The sequence below is a fragment of the Panthera tigris genome, chromosome B3, assembly GCF_018350195.1.
Source record: "Panthera tigris isolate Pti1 chromosome B3, P.tigris_Pti1_mat1.1, whole genome shotgun sequence".
Lineage (NCBI taxonomy): Eukaryota > Metazoa > Chordata > Mammalia > Carnivora > Felidae > Panthera > Panthera tigris.
In genome coordinates, this window is record NC_056665.1 from 33469190 (window position 1) to 33487964 (window position 18775).

Genomic DNA, 18775 nt, shown 5'->3' on the forward strand with positions numbered 1-18775 from the left:
AAATGGAAAGATATTCCTTGTTCTTGCGTAGCAAGACTCAGTATTGTCAAGATGTCAGTTCTTCCCAACTTGATTTATAGATTCAACACAATCCCAATCAAAATCCCAGTGAGTTATTTTGTGGACACCAACAAACTGATTTTAGTGTATATCAGGCAAAAAAAAAAAGACAAAAAAAAAAAAAACCCGCCTAGAATAGCCAACACAGTATCGAAAGAAAAGAACAAAGTCAAAGGACTGACACTACCCAACTTCAAGACTTACTATATAGCTATGGTAATCAGGACAGTTGGTACTGGAGAAAGAATAGACAAATAGATCAACAGAAAAGAACAGAGAACCCAGAAATAGACTCACATAAATATGGTCATCTGATCTTTGATACAGGACAAAGACAATACAATGGAGCAAAGATAGTTTTTTTCAACAAATGATGCTGGAACACCTGGACATCCACATACAAAACAATGAATCTAGATGCAGACCTAACACCCTTCCCAAAAGTTAACTCAAAATGGGTTATAGACCTAAACAAAACACAAAACTATAAAACTCATAGAAGAAAACATAGGAGAAAATAGGTAACACTGGAGTATGGCAATGACTTTTTAAATACAACACCAAAAACACAAGCCATAAAAGAAATAATTGATAAACTGACTTCATTAAAATTAAAAACTTCTGCTCTGCAAAGACATGGTCAAAAAATATGTGAAGACAAGCCTCAGACTGGGAGAATATATTTGCAAATGACACATCTGATAAAGGACTGTTATCCAAAATATACAAAGAACTCTTACAACTAAGAAATAAGAAAACAAATAACCTGATTTAAAAATGGAGGAAAGACCTGAAAATCACTCCCCAGAGGAATGTAACAGAGATCAGAGGTGCTACAATGGATCAAACATAATGTCCAGCAGTCAACAAAAAAATGACTAAACCTGTGAAGAAACAGGAAAATATAATCCAGATTCAAGAAAAAAGGCAGGCAAGAGTAACTGACCTCAAGATGATCCAGATGTTGTAATGATCACAAAAGGACTTTAAAACAGCCATTATAAATTTTTATAAGGACTGAAGAGAAGATAAATGCATAATGAATGAGTAGATATGGGATCTCAACAAAGATAGAGAAAATATTAAGAGAAAAACTAAATGGAAATTCTGGAACTGAAAAATACAATAACTAAAATTAAAAATTCACTGTATGGATTTAATAGTAAATTGGAGAAAGTGGGGAAAAAAGAGTCAGTGAACTTGAATGTAAGTTAACGGAAATTGGCCAATCCAAAGAACAGAGAGAAAAAAATGGAAGAAAAATAAAGTCTCAAATTCCAATTGGACCATAAAAAGGTGAAATTAGAGTCCTGGAATAAATTGAGAATGGGGCAGAAAAATAGCAGCTGCAAACTTACCAAATGTTATGAAAGATATTGATGTATGGGTCCAAAAGCTGAAAGAAACCAAAAAGGATAAATACAAAAATCACATCTAAACATATCATAAATTGCTGAATCCAAAGATAAAATCTTAAAAGCAGCCAGAGTAAAGCTACATGTGACAGAAGATCAATGATGTATATCTGATTTCTCATCAGAAATAATGATAGCCCAGAAGGCAATGGAATGACTTTTTCAAATATATATAATTGACATATAACACTGTGTTAGTTTTAGGTATACAACATAATTATTTGATACACGAATATATTGTAAATGATTACCACATTAAGTTTAGTTAACATCCATTGCCATACATAGTTATACTTCTTTTCTTGTGATGAAAACTTTTAAGATTTATCCCCTTAGCAATCTTGAAATACAGAATAAAGTATTGTCAACTATAGTCATCATGCTGTACATTACATCCCACAACTTATTTATTTTATGACTAAAAGTTTGTGCCTTTTGACCACTTTCAGCCATCTCACTGATCCTCCACCTCCCACCAATCTGTTCCTGTGTCTGTAAGTTGAGTTTTTTAAAAAAATCCACATATAAGTGGGAGAAAAGATTTGCAAAATATAGCTGACAAAGAACTTGCATCCAAAATATACAAAGCACTCGTACAACTAATAATGAGATAAACAGCTTAGTTTTAAAAATGAACAGAAGAATAACCATACTTTACAAAGGTAGATATACAAAGGGAAAATGTAAATGGCATCAAAGAAATGCAAATTAAAACAACAGTGAGATACGGTTTCATGCTCACTTAGAATGGCTGAATTTAAAAGGATTGACAATAAATGTTGGCAAAGATGTGGAACAACAAACTCTCATATATTGCTGGTGGGAGTGTAAAATGGTACAACTGTGGAGAACGATTTGGCAATTTTAGAGTTATACATCTATACCCTATGACCTGTGATTCCTCTCTTAGGTATTTAAGAGATTTGTAAACTTACGTACACAAGAGACCTTTACACGAATGTTCACAGCAGCTTCATTCACAATAGCCCAAACTGGAAAGAACCTAAATGTCCCTCAATAGGAAAATGGATAAAGAACCCTGGCATATTCATATAATTGCATACCTACTCTGCAATAAAAAAGGAATAAACTGTACATACAACATAAATGACTCTCATAGATGTTATGTTGAGTGAAAGAGACTGGACACAAAAAAGCATATATTTCCATTTATATATATTTCTAGAACAGGAAAAATTGATCTTGATCTTCCTCCACTCTGACACTCAAAACTTTTCTTCTCTTTGGGGCGCCTGGGTGGCTCAGTCTGTTAAGCATCCAACTTCAGCTCAGGCATGATCTCACTGTTTGTGGGTTTGAGCCCTGTGTCAGGCTCTGCGTTGACAGCTCAGAGCCTGGAGCCTGCTTCGGATTCTGTGTCTCCCTCTCTCTCTCTCTCTGCCCCGTCCCTGCTTGTGCTCTCTCTCAAAAATAAATAACAAATAAATAGAAAGACACTTTTTTCTTCTCTTTGTCTACATGAACTTGCTCTTCCCATCTGTCTGGCCTCTTCCTCCACTATGCTTCTCTGTGACTACTGCTCTGCAGCTATATTGGCCATCTTTCTCAGGAATGTCCTAAACTCCTTCTTCTAAATGCAGTTTTTCAGATGTTCTTTCTTCTTCCGGCCAAACTCTATTCTTCAAGTCTTAGATTAAATATTACTTCCTCAGTGAAGGCTTCCCTGACACTCCACTTCAGCCTGGATTGACTAATCCCTCAATTATACACTCACAATCTTTCTATACCTTTCTTCCTTAGCGTTTAACACAATTGTAATTAGGTAATTATTTGTTTTATAATGCACCTCCTCCACTAAATTATAAGCTTCAGAGAACAAGGTATGCATTTATCTTGTTTAGCTGCCAGACCTATTGTAGATACTCAATAATATTGTGAAATGAAAGGGAAATGAGATAAAAAGAAAACAATCTGGACCACGTTCTGAGTGGTGAACCTGATGTGGACATCATATCTAGATGGGTAGATCTGTCTCAGTAGCCCAAGAATGAGATAGGCTTCCTCCTCCTTGTATGAAATAGCAAAACTTTCCTAGCTTTGCCTGGTAGAATTTTCTCAATGGTTTTTGAGGTACGAGGCAGGTTCTTATTTTTCTGGCTCATCTTATTCCCATTATCATTGATGGAATCTGAACGTAATGCCCCAAATGGCATCAATACTTTCATTTCACATCTTTTCATCTTAGGATGTTAGGGCTGAACACAAGATGGCAAAGAGGAGTGTTTGGGGCCAGATATTGTATAATGTGGTAGAAAATAGGGTGAATCTTTATGTGTGGAGTGGTTGCAGATGGAATGTCAATGCCCTAAGTAGTGGTATTCTATTTCAACCAAAGTAGATAGTGTCTATTTGTCAAAAGGAAAACTACACATTATCTTGGTGTCTATTTGTCAAGAGAAGAGCTATATAGCACCTTTAATTTGGATTGCCTTTCTGGGACCTAGTGCTAGTCAGTTCCTTGGCTCAGTAGTAGGTATTCTACAGACATTCTTAGGTCTAGTAGCAGGTGCTGTTAGTGCCCTGCCTGTATCTCTTGGGCCTTAACACTTGAGTGTTTTCTGGAAGCCTTCCAGTACCCAACACCTGCACCTTTTTTCCTAACAGCGTCTCTCCTAACCTGACCCTGATATTCTGGGGAATTAACTAGTTCCCTACCGCCGTGTGTGGTAAGTATAATTTTGAAGTACGAGTTTTATATTGTTTCCTAGTCTCTCTGCATGAATAAGTCCCAGTTGACCATAGTGGTAGGTGGCTTAAAAATACATTATTTATTGATTGCCATCTCTACCTTTTCTCACTTCTCTTTCCCACATTATGTATAGCCTAACATTCTGACATAGAGAACAAAGTATGAAAGGGAAGAAGTGATGATGCCATTGGGAGCATCTGCTCCTCCCAGCATTCCATTTGCACCTTCCAAATAACCTACTTATACTTAAACCTTTGTCTAAGATTGTTTTCTGGAGGAACTCAAACTAAGACAGGTGGTACATTGGGCTGACTCAGCTAAAGAGGCAGAATCTATTGCTTGGTCAAAACTGTAACAGTTCTCAATCTCAACACACTTGAGGAAGATGATAAACTTGCAAGAGAAACAGTATGACAAACCCAAGATAATCCCAGGTATGGCAAGAGACAGTATAAGAAACATATGAACAGCAGACACAAGAGAAAGTCATTCCATTGGGAGGCAACATGCATCTGACCATTCTGACAACGTATGTTTCATTGACCCAAGAGAAACAAAGACAATTGCTAGCTAAGTCATTTGAGACCATAAAAGTTGTTCTATTCAGGATAAGTCATATTCTGTTTCTCACTGGATATACTGGAACAACACTTTCTTCCATGTTAAAAAAAAAAAAAATTGGAGGACGCCTGGGTGGCTCAGTCAGTTAAGTGTCTGCCTTTGGCTCAGGTCATGATCTTGTGATTTGTGGGTTCAAGCCCCATGTCGGGCTCTCTGCTGTCAGGGTAGAGCCTGCTCTGGATCCTCTGTCAACCCTCCCTCTCTGCCCCTTACCCACTCACTCTCTCTCTCTCCCTCTCTCTCTCAAAAACAAATAAATAAACTTAAAAAAAATAAAAGTTGGAAGTAAACTATAAACTTAGAGAAAAAGTGTAAGAATAGTAAAGGAATACCCCATACCCTTTACCTAAATTCACTTATTAACATTTGCTCCATTCACTTTAATATTTGTTCTTGTATCTATATAAATACATAGGATCTTTCATAAGGCCTATTTGACTTCTATTTCTCTTTAATGTTTTATTTGTTTGAGAGAGAGCGTGAATGGAGGAGGGGCAGAGACAGAGGATCGGAACTGGGCTCTGCACTGACAGGCTGACACCAGTGAGCCAATGCAAGGCCTGAACTCACGAACTGGGCCCGAACTTACAAACCATGAGATAAGGACCTGAGCTGAAGTCAGAGGCTCAACTGAATGAGCCACCAAGGCGCCCCTTGACTTCTGTTTTTACCACCAGCCAGCTCATAGATGATGATAGCTCATTTCATTTTTTCTGTGGGACAGGGGCTGGTGACATTTCTCTTCCTGAAAAGTCTCCAAATCAGAGGTGATGGTAATATTTGAGTAAATATTTATATTTACTCAAAAGTAAATATACTCAAATTTACTCAAAAGAAAATACTGAAGTCCTTCCAGGACATTTTTCCTTCTGATCCTTTTATTAACTGTCCTTTGGTTTTATATGGATCTATTGTCAATTTAAGAAGCTGCTTGTTTATCTGATTGGAGGTGGCATTCATACATTGGTGTCAGCTTCTGACTGACTACATTTTTAACAGAGCCAATTATAATTATTTCTTTGCACACTTGAACTCTTGCTTTGCTCTTTGGGATCACCAACAGTTTTATAGCTTTAGTACAAATACATGAATTAATGCCTTCAACAAATATTTATTAAGCATTTATGCGTGCGAGGCACTGTTTTAGTCACTGACCATGTACACTGGTGAACAAAACTGGCAAAATCCCTGCTGTGCTACAGTTTATATTCTAGAGGGGTATATCAGTCAGCTATCATTGCAACAATGCTGCATAATAAATACTCCCAATGTTCTCAGTAGTTTACAATAGCAGATACTTATTTTTCGCACTCACGGGTCTGCGTATCAGATAAAATTTGGCTGATCTTGACTGGGTTTGCCAATGTTTGGCTGGACTTGGCTGAATACCAGGTTTCAGGTCAAGTTCAGGTCTGCATCACAGTCTTCAAACTGCTTACCTGAGGCACATTATTCCCATGGTGGATGACAGAAATACAAGAAAGGTGTGTAAAAATATATAATGGCCTTTTAAGTCCTCACGCCCCCCTCCCTGCTTACATCCCGTTAGCCAAAACATGCCACATGAGATGTCCTACTATGTTGCACTGTAGTAGGAGGCTTTGCAGAGTCACATGGTGACAGCTTGGGCAGTAAAGAACTGAAAACAATGACCCAATGACCATGATGAAGGGTGGGAGACGGAAAGCAAATAAATATATATCAATATACAAAGCAAGTTAATGACATAGAACATGAAGAGAAGGAGTAATCTTTTAGATAGGATGGTCAGGGAATGCTTTTCTGAAAAGGTGGAATTTGAGCAGATTCCTGAAGGAAGTGAAGGAGCAAGATTAGTGGATTTCTGGGGTAAGAACATTGTAGGAAGAGAGTAAATGAAAAGGCTCCAATGTGGGAACTTCCTTGAAGGGATCAAGGAATTTCAAGGAAGTCTGTGTAACTGGAGTAGAATTAGCAAGAGGGAAAGCAGTATAAAATGAATCCAATTCTTTTGTCAATAGATATTTAAGTTGTTTCTAATTTTTCACTGTAACAAAAGTGCTAGACTGATTGACTATCCTTACATAATGCGTCTTTACCTATGTGATAAAATCTTTCTCTAGGGTTAATATCTAGAGATACAACTACTAAGTCATAGGGTATACATATATTCAAGTTTACTATTAAAAAAATGCTTTCCAAAGAATTTTTTAACCAATTTACACTCCTACTAGCAGTGCATAAAATTCCAATGTGCAGTTGATAATGTCAAACTTTTCAATACAAAAATAATCTCATTATGGTATTTAATTATACATTTTACTCTAATGTTATATTAATAATGCTATCATAATATGACTATTATAACATTTTATCATTGCTGTTTTATTTTATATTTCCCTAATTACTGGTGAAGTTGAACATTTTTTTTAATATTGTTGCCACTTGGATTTCCTTTTGGAAACTGCTTATGCAGATCCTTTGCCAATTTTTCTCTTGGGTTATTTGACCCTAACTCCTTTTTCTTTACACAGAATTTCTTTAAGTATTCTGGATATTGACCCTTTGTTGGATATATATACATACATATATATATATATGTAATATACATACATATATATGTAGTATATATTTTACATATATATATGTATATATATGTGTATATATATGTATATATATGTATGTATATACATAACATCTTCCTATAGGTGGGCTTATTTCATTCACTGCTTCTATTATATTTTGTAGTACAGAAGTTGTTTTTTTTTTCTTTTTTTTTAACGTTTATTCATTTTTGAGACAGAGAGAGACAGTGCATGAACGGGGGAGGGTCAGAGAGAGAGGGAGACACAGAATCTGAAACAGGCTCCAGGCTCTGAGCTGTCAGCCCACAGCCCGATGTGGGGCTCGAACTCACGGACTGCGAGATCACGACCTGAGCCGGAGTCAGTCGCTTTACCGACTGAGCCACCCAGGCGCCCCGTAGTACAGAAGTTTTAAATTAGTCAAATTTATGAAGATTTTTCATTGTGCCTTATAAAATCTCATTGTGGCTTATAAACTTCGAGGAGCACCTGGGTGCTTCAGTCCATTAAGCATAGGACTCTTGATTTCAGCTCAGGTCATATTCCTAGGGTTGTGGGATCGAGCCCCCGGCTGGGCTCCATGCTGACCATGGAGCCTGCTTGAGATTCTCTCTCTTTCCCTCTACCCATCTCCCCCCACTTACATGTGCTCTCTCTCTCTCTCTCCCCCAAATAAATAAATAAATAAATAAAATTAAAACTCCTAGAGGTGCTTGGGTGGCTCAGTCGGTTAACCCTCTGACTCTTGATTTAGGCTCAGGTCATGAACTTGAGGTTGGTGAATTTGACCCCCGTGTCAGGCTCTGTACTGATAGCACAGAGCCTACTTGGGATTCTCTCTCTCTCCCTCTCTCTCTGTCCCTCCCCCCCTCAAAATAAATAAATAAACTTAAAAAAATTCACCTTTTTGTATTTTGCAAAATCTCAAACACAGAGAAGAGTTGAAAAACAGTAAAATGAATACCTTTATACCCCTCGCCTATATATACCAACTATTAATACATTTGACAACTTAACACATTGGCTTTATATTTCTATCTTTATATATACATTTTCCTTTTTGCTTAATCATCTGAGAGTATAGAAATCATGACACTTCACCTCAAAATATTTCAGCATATCTCCTTAGAAACAAGTGTATTTCATATATATCCACAGCATCATTAATAACCCTGAGAAAAACCAAATGATTTCAATACAATCCCCAACATACTCTCTACACTCAAATTTCCCCATTTGTCAAAAAATGTTTATACATCTAAAAAAGAAATCCAGTAGATGGGAAGCCATCAAAATCCTTGAGGAGAAAGCAGGCAAAAACCTCTTTGACCTTGGCCTCAGCAACTTCTTACTCAACACATCTCCAGGGGCAAGGAAAACAAAAGCAAAGATGAACTACTGGGACCTCATCAAAATAAAAAGCTTCTGCACAACGAAGGAAACAATCAGCAAATCTAAAAGGCAACCAACAGAATGGGAGAAGATATTTGTAAATGACATATCCGATAAAGGGTTAGTATCAAAAATCTATAAAGAACTTATCAAACTCAACTCCCCAAAAAACAAATAATCCAGTGAAGAAATGGGCAAAAGACATGAATAGACACTTCTCCAAGGAAGACATCCAGATGGCCAACTGACACATGAAAAAATGCTCAACATCACTCGTCATCAGGGAAATACAAATCAAAACCACAATGAGATACCACCTCACACCTGTCAGAATGGCTAACATTAACAACTCAGGTGACAACAGATGTTGGCAAGGATGCGGAGAAAGAGGATCTCTTTTGCATCGTTGGTGGGAATGCAAGCTGGTGCAGCCACTCTGGAAAACAGGATGGAGGTTCCTCAAAAAACTAAAAATAGAACTACCCTACAACCCAGCAATTGCACTACTAGGCATTTAGCCACGGGATACAGGTGTGCTGTTTCGAAGGGACACGTGAACACCCATGTTTATAGCAGCACTATCAACAATGTCCAAAGTATGGAAAGAGCCCAAATGTCCAATGTCCATCGATGGATGAATGGATAAAGAAAATGTGGTTATATATATATATATATATATATATATATATATATATATATATACATACACACACACACACACACAATGGAGTATTACTCGGCAATCAAAAAGAATGGAATCTTGCCATTTGCAACTACGTGGATGGAACTGGAGGGTATTATGCTAAGTGAAATTAGTCAGAGAAAGACAAAAATCATATGACTTCACTCATATGAGGACTTTAAGAGACAAAACAGATGAACATAAGGGAAGGGAAACAAAAATAATATAAAAACAGGGAGGGGGACAAAACAGAAGAGACTCATAAATATGGAGAACAAACTGAGGGTTACTGGAGGGGTTGTGGGAGGGGGGGTGGGCTAAATGGGTAAGGGGCATTAAGGAATCTACTCCTGAAATCATTGTTGCACCTATATGCTAACTAATTTGGATGTAAATTTTAAAAAATAAAAATAAAATTAAAAAAAATGCTCAACATCACTCATCACCAGGGAAATACAAATCAAAACCACAATGAGATACCACCTCACACCTGTCAGAATGGCTAACATTAACAACTCAGGCAACAACAGATGTTGGTGAGGATGCGGAGAAAGAGGATCTCCTTTGCACTGCTGATGGGAATGCAAACTGATGCAGCCACTATGGAAAACAATATGCAGGTTCCTCAAAAAATTAAAAATAGAATTACCCTATGACCCAGCAATTGCACTAGTAGGTATTTATCCAAGGGATACGGGTATGCTGTTTTGAAGGGGCACATGCACTCCAATGTTTATAGTAGCACTACCAACAATAGCCAAAGTATGGAAAGAGCCCAAATGTCCATCGATGGATGAATGGATACAGAAGATGTGGTATATATATATACAATGGAGTATTACTCAGCAATCAAAAAGAATGAAATCTTGCCATTTGCAACTACATGGATGAAACTAGGGGACATTATGCTAAGCAAAATTAGTTAGAAAGACAAACATCACATGACTTCACTCATATGAGGACTTTAAGACACAGGACAGATGAACATAAGGGAAGGGAAGCAAAAATAATATAAAAACAGGGAGGGAGACAAAACATAAGAGGCTTTTAAATATGGAGGGGTTGTGGGAGGGGGGGTGATCTAAATGGGTAAGGGACATTAAGGAATCTATTCCTGAAATCATTGTTGCACTATATGCTAGCTAACTTGGCTGTAAATTTTAAAAAGAAAATAAAATTAAAAAAAAAAAAGAAATCCAGAATCAATGAATTTCATCTGTTTTATGTCTGTAGTCTCCTTCAGCTAGAACAATCCTATCACCTCCCTCTGTTCTTCATGATATTAAATCCTTGAATAGTTTGGGTCAGTTGTCTTATAGAAGGCCATGCATTCTGAATTTGTGTGACTATCATTGTATTCAAGTCAAACATTTCTAGCAAAACCCCCACACAGGTGGTGGTGTATACCTCCCACTGTTTCACATCATGAAGCACGTGATGTTAACTCATCCTTCTCTTGATGATGCCAAGCTTGACCATTTAGTTAAGATCGTGATTGCCAACTCTTCCCGTTGTACATTTCCCCTTTGGAATTAATAAGTATTCAGTGGAGGGATAACATGATATACTATTCTCCAGTAACTTTTTACTTAATGATGATATACTATGATTCTTGCCTGAATTATATTGGGGATTATAAAATGATTTTCAACATCTATCATTCCTTCTATGTTTATTGGCTGGCATATTTCTGTAAAGAAAATCTGCCTCCTCTTTTCCTTCTCCTTTCACCATTTCTCTCTTTTGTTGAATGTCACTACAAACTCATGGATTTCTTTAAAAATTCAAAGTGTTATAATCTATTAATGTCATTATTCTTTTTGAGGCTCACATTTCCTCCAGATGGGTATGGAGGTCTTTAAAGTTTTGCTTTTCACATTAGGTCCTTACTCTCTGGACTTCCTTTTTAAAAAAAAACTATGATCATGGGTCAAAGCTCTAGTTTTATGTTTTTCCCCCTGTTTAACCAGTTGCACCAACCCTACTACTTGAATAGTTCATAATTTCCTCATTTATGAATAGTTCATAGTTTCTTCACTTATTTTTTTTAATGCTACCACTATCATATATCACATTTCCACATCTCTAGATTTTCTATTCTGTTCCATTTGTTTGTTTATATCTGTGCCAATAGCACACTGTCTTGACTACAATAGATTAATAAGTCACCTCCATATAGGTTAGAGTAATTGTTTCCATCTTCTTATTTTTCAAAATTATCTTGGCTCTTTTTGATTCTTTGCAAGCAGAAGAGAATGAACTGCCCTAAATTTTAGGACCTACCTGACATTCTTCACAAAAGAACCCTACAAAAGTGTCAGACTTCCTTTGGAATTTCACTGAATCCACAGATTAATTTACATATTCGATAACTTAATGGTTCAAATAAAGAGTAGTAAGAAAGAAAAAAATGTTAAATTTCTATTTAAATTCCAGTTACTTAACATGCAGTATAATATTCATTTCAGGTGTACAATATAGTGTGATTCAACACTTCCATACACCTGGTGCTCATCACAACAAGTTCACTCCATTTAACCCATCCCCCCTCCCCCCCGCTCCTCTCTCTGATAACCATCAGTTTATTCTCTTCAGTTAAGAGTCTCTTGGGACACCTGGGTGGCTTAGTTAGTTGAGCATCTGACTGATTCTTGATCTCAGCTCAGGTCTTGATTTCAGGATCATGAGTTCAAGCCCAACATTGGGCTCCATGCTAGGTGTGGAGCCTACTAATTTTTTTTTAAAAAAGAGTCTTTCTTGGGGCGCCTGGGTGGCTCAGTCGGTTGGGCGTCCTACTTCGGCTCAGATCATGATCTCGCGGTCCGTGAGTTCGAGCCCCGCGCTGGGCTCTGTGCTAACAGCTCAGAGCCTGGAGCCTGTTTCGGATTCTGTGTCTCCCTCTCTCTCTGACCTTCCCCCATTCATGCTCTGTCTCTCTCTGTCTCAAAAATGAATAAACGTTAAAAAAATAAAATAAATAAAAATAAAAAGAGTCTTTCTTGGTTTGGTTTGTCTTTTTTTCCACTTTGTTTTGTTTCTTAAATTCCACATATGATTTAAATCATATGGTATTTGTATTTTTCTGACTGACTTATTTCGCTTAGCATAATACTCTCTAGCTCCATCCATGTCATTGCAAATGGCAAGATTTCATTCTTTTTTTTTATGGCTGAATGCATTATAAATATATATCACGTCTTCTTTATCCGTTCTTCAGTTGATGGACACTTGAGCTGTTTCCATAATTTGGCTGTTGTTGATAATGCTGCTATAAACATCGGGGTGCATGTATCCCTTTGAATCAGTCTTTTTGTATCCTTTGGGTAAATACCTAGTAGGCAATTGCTGGATGGTAAGGTAGTTCTATTTTTAGAAACTTTGAGTATTCTTCATACTGTTTTCCACAGTGGTTGCGTCAGGTTGAATTCTTATCAACAGTGCAAGAGGGTTCCCCTTTCGCTACATCCTTGCCAACACCAGTTGTTTTTTGTATTGTTGATTTTATCCATTCTGACAGGTGTGAGGTGTGACTTTGTCGTTTTGATTTGCATTTCCCTGATGATCAGTGATGTCGAGTATCTTCTCATGTGTTTGTTGGCCATCTGCACAGTCTTCTTTGGTAAAATGTCTATTCATGTATTCTGTCCATTTTCAATTGGATTATTCATTTTGGGGGTGTTGAGTTTTATAATATTTTGGATACTAACCCTTTATCAAATATGTCATTTGTTAATATCTTCCACCATTCTGTAGGTTACCTTTTAGCTTTGTTGTTTCCTTAACCGTGCAGAAACTTTTCATTTTGATGAAGTCCCAATAGTTTATTTTTGCTTTTGTTTTGCTTGCCTTGAGAGGCATATCTAGAAAGAAGTTGCTATGGCGGATGTCAAATAAACTACTGTCTGTGTTCTATTCTAGGATTTTTATGGTTTCAGGTTTCATATTTAGGTCTTTAATACATTTTGAATTTTGTGTGTGTGTGTGGTATAAGAAAGTGTCCAGTTTCATTCTTTTGCATGTTTCTGTCCAGTTTTTCCAATAATGTTTGTTGAAAAGACTGTCATTTTCCCATTGCTACTCTTGCCTCCTTTGTTGAAGATTAATTGACTATATAATCGTGGATTTATTTTTGTACTGTCTATTCTGTTTCATTGATCTATGTGTCTGTTTTTGTGTCAGTACCATACTGTTTTAATTACTACAGCTTGGTAGTATACCTTGAAATATGGAATTATGATACCTCCAGTTTTGTTCTTCATTTTCAATGTGGCTTTGGCTATTCAGGATCTTTTCTGGTTCCATACAAATTCTAGAATTGTTTGTTTTGGCTCTGTGAAGAATGCTGATATTATTTTGATAGAGATTGCATTAAAAGTGTAGATTGCTTTGGGTTGCATAGACATTTTAACAAATTTTTTTCTTCCAATCCATGAGTATGGAATGTCTTTCCACTTCTTTGCTTCATCTTCAATTTCTTTCTTCAGTATTTTATATTTTTTCAGAGTATAGGTCCTTCACCTCTTTGTAGATTTATTTCTAGACATCTTGTTTTTGGTGCAAATGGAGTGATTCCTTAATTTATCTTTCTGCTGCTCCCTTATTGGTGTGTAGAAATGCAACAGATTTCTACACATTGATTTTGTATCCTACAATTTTACTGAATTCATGTATCAGTTCTAGCAGTTTTTTTGGTGTAATCTTTCAAGTTTTCTCTCTATATAGTATCATGTCATCTGCAAATAGTGAAGGTTTTACTTCTTCCTTGCCTATTTAGACACCTTTAATTTCTTTTTATTGTCTGATTGTTGTGGCTAGGACTTCTATTGTTCCTGACCATAGAGTAAAAGCTCTCAGTTTTTTTCCCATTTAGGATGATATTAGCTGTAGTTTTTTTCATATATGGTCTTTGTTATGTTGAGGTATGTTCCCTCTAAGCCTACTTTGTTGAAGGTTTTTATCATGAATGGATATTGTACTTTGTCAAATTATTTTTCTGCATTTATTGAAATGATCATAGGGTTTTCTGTTTTCTTTTTTAAATGTTTACTTACTTATTTTGAGAGAGAGAGAGAGAGAGAGAGAGAGAGAGAGAGTGGGAGAGGGGCAGAGAGAGAGAATCCCAAGCAGCTTTGCACTGACAGTGCAGAGCTCAATGTGTGGTTCAAATTCACCAACTGTGAGATCACAACCTGCACCAAAATCAAGATTCGGATGCTTAACCGACTGAGCATATGGTTCTTAGTCCCATGATCATATGGTTCTTAGCCTTTCTTTTATTAATCTGGTGTATCATGTTGATTGATTTGTGAATATTGAACCACGCTTGCAATCCAGGAATCAATTCCATTTTAATATTCTACTTATGTCAATGGACAGATCATCTAAACAGAAAATAAAAAAGGAAACAATAGCTTTGAATGACATATTGGACCAGATGGACGGACTTAGCAGATATATTCAAAATATTTCATCCTAAAACAGCAGAATACACTCTCTTTTCAAGTCCACATGGAGTATTCCCTAGAATAGATCACACATTATGTCACCAAACAGGTCTCAACAAATATAGAAAGATTGAAGTCATAACATGCAACTTTTCTGAGCACAATGCTATGGAACTAGAAATAAACCACCAGAAAAAAATTTGGAAAAATCACATATATATGGTAGTTAAAGAACATCCTATTAAGAATGAATGGGTCAACCAGGAAATCAAAGAAGAAATAAAAAAACACACGGAAACAAATGAAAATGAAAACACAATGGTCCAAAACCTTTGGGACGCAGCAAAAGCAGTCTTAGTACATCCAGGTAGGTCTGTATTGCTACACAGAAGCAAGAAAAATCTCAAATAAACAATCTAAACTTAAACCTAAAGGATCTAGATAATGAACAACAAATGAAGCTAAAGCGAGCAGAAAGAAGGAAATAATAAAGATTAGAGCAGAGAAAAATGGTATAGAAACTAAAAAAAAAAAAAAGAACAGGGGCACCTGGGGGCTCAGTTGGTTAAGCGTCTGACTTCGGCTGGGGTTATGATCTCATGGTTCGTGAGTTTGAGCCCCACGTTGGGCTCTGTGCTGACAGCTCAGAGCCTGGAGCCTGCTTTGGACTCTGTGTCTTCCTCTCTCTTGCCCTCTCCCCCGTGCTCACTCTATCTCTCTTTCAAAAATAAATAAACATTTAAAAAATTAAAAAAAATAGAACAGATTGATGATACCAGGAGCTAGTTCTTTGAAAGAATTAATAAGATAGACAAACCTCTAGCCAGACTTATCAAAAAGAAAAGAGAAGGGATCCAAATAAAATCAAAAATGAGAGAAGACAAATAACAACCAACACCAAAGAAACAAATTTTAAACAACAAAATATGCTTGAGTAACATATCTATAATATGTTATATTATATATAAATATATATAATACACAAACCAATTATATAATCTATAATGTACAGAAGACTACTTTAGCAGTTCTTTTCATTCCTGATAGTATTTATTTATAGTTTTTCTTTTTTTCTTAATTAGATTTGCTTGTAGTTTGTCCTTTGTTTTATTGTTTTCCAAAGAGCTAGGTTTTAGGTTGTTTGAACTTAAAAACTTTTTCATATTTTACTGTTTACTTAAAAAATTTTTTCTTTCTTCTCCTTTCGGTTTATTTAGTTATTCTTTTTCAGGTTCATGAGTTGACTGCATAGTTATTTATTTTAAACTATTTTTCATTTTTTATTTTACATAAATGCACCTGTGGGGTTTTATGGTAGCCATTCTTTTATTGTCGTTTAGTTCTAGATATTTTGTCATTTCCACTGTGATTGTCTTTTTACTCATGAATTTTTTAGGGAGCAGTTTTTAGTTCTCAAAAGCATATAGAATTTTTAAAAAATTATTATTTTTATTGAATTCTAATTTGATGTCATTGTGTTCAAGAAACACAGACTGATTTATAGCCTTTTAAATTTGTTGAAACTTTCTTTCAGACATATAACTTGGTCAATTTTTGCAAATATTCTAGATATACCCCAAAATAAAATATTTTCTCTTTTTATTGAGTGTACTATTTAGATTTTTTTTAATTTATTGAGCTTTTTATTTTAATGACTATTATATTTTTTTATATAATGACTATTATATTTTTTACTTTAATGACTATTATATTTTTCATTTCTATGATTTCCATCTATTTTTGTTTCATAGTTTAGGGTCATTTTTTATAATCTATGATTCTGTCATATATCTCTTCATGTAGCCTAAGAATATTTAAAGTCTCTATCATACTATGCCCCAAATTAATCTGAAATGAATCCATATTCTGATTGTGGACTTTGAATTTTTTCTGAACATTTCTTTACATGTTTGGAATTCCTGTTTGCAGGCACAAAATTTTTTTTTGTTGTCTCTTGTTTCTTTCTCTCCCTTTATGCTCATACCACCCAATGGGTTTGGGTTTCCTTTCTTTAGCCAAGTTCCCCAGTCCAGACTCAGGTCTCATAAATATGATATTTCAGATTTCTTGTTCTGCTATGTTGTCAGGGAATGTTACAGAGCCAGTTAATGCACGAATGGGCTGCTCAATTGAGCAAAGGTGTGTTTGTGTCCTTTTACCTCTTCGAGTGTATGGTTCCAAGTAAGCTGTAGCCCCAGTCAGTCCTTGGCAGCTTTCCATAAGTCCCTAGTTTGAGCTAGAGTCATGAACCTACCTCTAGTCCATGTCTTGAGAAGCACGTTAACTCTTTTCACCCTACAGGAGTTGTCTTACTGTTTACTTCCATATTACTTTTGGACTTAGAGCTCATTAAATCTATGGCTTAACTCAAATTACGGCCTTGTGTTTTGGTCATTTTTCTGCCCTGTGAAAATGCTTGTCTTGTTTTGACCTGGCTATACTTCTCAATCTATCTTTCTCCCTCCCTCCCTGTCCCACCTTCTCCCTCACTCTCCCTCTCCTTCTCCCTCCGCTTCATCTATCAGGCAATGTATTTGGAGCAGAGGGAAGGTATGGAAGGGTGATTTACTGAGCTATCTTATTGGAAATCCACTTAAGCTTTTTAAGGAATTTTCTACAAGCAAAGACAGAGAAAGAAGAAAATAGAGCATTCAGCTTCTAAAGGAGCAATGAAAGGTTGTCTCTATTTTTTTAAGTTTATTTATTTATTTTGAGACAGAGAGAGTAAGTGGGGTAGGGGAAGGGAGAGAGGGAGAGAGAATCCCAAAGCAGGCTCTGCACCATCACGCAGAGCCTGATGCAGGGCTGGAACTCACAAACCATGAGATCATAACCTGAGCCAAAATCAAGAGTCAGGTGCTTAATTGACTGAGCCACCCAGGCGCTGCAGGTTGCCTGTTTCTTATAAGAGTATTCTCTGCTAGCAAAGTAGAAAACTTAGTTATAACAACTATCCATTATCTCCTAATAGTCAGGGCTTTTACAGTTACTTTCTTTTGTTTTCTTTTTTAATTTTTTAATGTTTATTTAATTTTGAGAGAGAGAGAGACAGAGTGTGAGCGGGGTAGGGGCAGAGAGAGAGGGAGACACAAAATCTGAAGCAGGCTCCAGGCTCTGAGCTGTCTGCACAGAGCCCCATGCAGGGCTCAAACCCACGAACCATGAGATCGTGACCTGAGCCAAAGTCAGATGCTTAACCAACTGAGCCAACCAGGTGCCCCTTTATGGTTACTTTCTTATGATCTAGCATCTTCCACTCTCACTTAGACCTACTTCCTTCTTCTTACCCCACTTAAAACTTCCATTTCCTGAAGAGTCATCAGTACTTAGCTCACTGTCAGTTTAGTCTTACAATTAAAGTAGTAAAACTGAATTATAAAGAAAGCTTATCAATTCAATGAATCCTTCATTCATCAATGTGTGGGGTATGCTTAGTGTGTGAGGGGCGTGGGAAGATGAGGAGCTGGACTTCAATACACGTGTGTTCTTACAACCAGACAAAGTCTCAGGAATAGCCTGAGGAGCCTCTGAAATGAGGCCCCCTGTGGTAAGGAGGCACCAGTCATTTTGCCATAACTAAGGCCACCTGTTAGAAAGAGGAGCCAACATGGAGAGTTTTCTAAGGTAGGGTCAAAATGAAGTGTGTGTATATATGTGTCTGTGTCTGTGTGTGTGTGTCTGTGTGTGTATATGGGTGTCTGTATGGATGGGTGCACATAAGCACGTGCTGCTAAACTCCTATCCTTAGGAATAAAAGCTAAGGTATTAACCTAATGGGCTTTCAGTTACTATCCGGGAATGTTAGGGCATTTCTAATCAGGGACCAGGATTATAAAAACTACATAAATTATGGGGCACCTGGGTGGCTCAGTCGGTTGAGTGGCCGA